This window comes from Trachymyrmex cornetzi, unplaced genomic scaffold (genome assembly GCF_001594075.2).
Source record: "Trachymyrmex cornetzi isolate Tcor2-1 unplaced genomic scaffold, Tcor1.1 scaffold1103, whole genome shotgun sequence".
In the NCBI taxonomy this organism is placed as follows: Eukaryota; Metazoa; Arthropoda; class Insecta; order Hymenoptera; family Formicidae; genus Trachymyrmex; species Trachymyrmex cornetzi.
Genome location: NW_017295658.1, coordinates 28,253 through 30,081, shown reverse-complemented (window position 1 = coordinate 30,081; position 1,829 = coordinate 28,253). Strand labels below are relative to the sequence as shown.

The following is a 1,829-nucleotide window of genomic DNA, read 5'->3' as shown; positions in this document are numbered from 1 at the left end:
AAGTATTAGGAGATTTCATTTTCTCGGTAAATATTTCAAAAAAGTATTATGTTTTCTCTTATTATGTTTCATCTTAGAGCCCTTGAGGTTCACTTCAAAAAATTATTTTATTAAAACACCTGAAAAATCTTTTAATGCTTCTGTTCTCTTTGGTGTCTTTTATTCTATTCTACATTATTTTTTTTAATCGAGAAATTTAACTGAATGCATTCCTCTGTTGGCGATGGCGCATACTATTCGACGATGCTGCATTTCTAATCAATTGACAGAAATATGGACTAAATATTGTGTGTGTGGATAACATTGTAAACATGGAATGTTACAAAAAATCTAAAATTCAAACAGCTATTACTTGATAAAAAATAGTCGTACTATCATGAACCGAAGTTCGTTTGAAAACTATTGAATTATATTTTCACGTGCCGCTCATTTTATTTAAAAATCAGTTTCCTTTTTGTTGCAAAATTTTGTTAATTTTGACCAAAAACATTATTTTTGCCTATTTCATTCCAATTTACTCAAAATCCTAATGTGCTGGGTTAATTCTGGCAATAACATCGTGTTCAGTGCGAAAAAATCTTCAGGAAATAAACTGTCACATTTCAGAAAGAAAATAAAAAAGTGATTTTTTGTCGCACTGTCCTCAGGATCACATGTTGATAGAAGCTTCTTTAAATGTTTGTTGAACATTAGATACGTATAGAAAACGTATATAAAACGTACGAGGTCTGTTCAAAAAGTATCGCGAATTTTGAATTTCCGCGGGTTACGTATATTCGATTTTCGATTTTTTTGTGGCGTTATGTTGGTACTCATGTCTCTCACTTATGCCGACAAGTTCGGCCATTTTGAATGTTCAGTTAATTTTTGACAGCTGCTTTGCTTGCACGTGTTTTGGTTCGTCTTCGATTTTTGTTTATTCCAAAAAATGGAACAAAGAATCTGTATCAAATTTTGTGTGAAAAACAAAATTAAGTGCGCGGACGCATTCCGAACGTTGACTGTGGCATATGGTGAAGCTACCTTGGACCGAAGCAACGTTTATCGGTGGTACAAAATGTTCTCAGAGGGCCGAGAGGATGTGAACGAATAGAGCGTGCCGGACGCCCGAGCACGTCAACAACAGACGAAAACATTGATGAAGTGAAGAAAATAGTATTGGCCAATCGTCCAATCACCGTCAGAGAAGTTGCTGTGGACTTAAACATATCGATTGCCTCGTGCCATTCGATTTTTACCAATGATTTGGGTATGAGACGGGTCGCCGCGAAATTCGTGCCAAAATTGGCACATTTCGATCAAAAACAGCATCGTATTAACATTGCTAAGGAGCTGTTGGACTCTGCCGCAGCCACCGTATTCCCCAGATCTGGCCCCCTCTGACTTTTTCTTGTTCCCGAAACTGAAGAGGCCCATGAAAGGACGACGCTACGTTACGATTGAGGAGATAAAGACGACATCGAAGGAGGAGCTGAACAAGATCACAAAAAACGATTTTTTGAAGTGCTTCGAGGACTGGAAAGACATTGGCACAAGTGTATAATATCTGATGGGGATTACTTTGAAGGGGATAAAATAGATATTCATGAATAAATAAATAATTTTTGAAAAAACACAAAATTCGCGATACTTTTTGAACAGACCTCGTATATGAATCAATAGATGCTAGGGATATAATACATCTTTTACTCTTTTTAATGCACAAGAAAATGGTTTGGTCAGGGAATGGAAGTAACTCGTTAATTGTAACAAAGTTACAGTTACAAGTTACTTTTTTGGTAACTTTACTGGTAACTGCGTTACTTTTTTCTTTGGTAACTGTAACGGTA

At 36.0% G+C, this 1,829-nt stretch overlaps 1 pseudogene; it reads left to right on the top strand.

The window, feature by feature from the left end:
* Positions 1–723: 723 nt before the first annotated feature.
* On the top strand, positions 724–1,383 carry LOC108763282 (putative uncharacterized protein FLJ37770; annotated as a pseudogene).
* Positions 1,384–1,829: the final 446 nt, after the last annotated feature.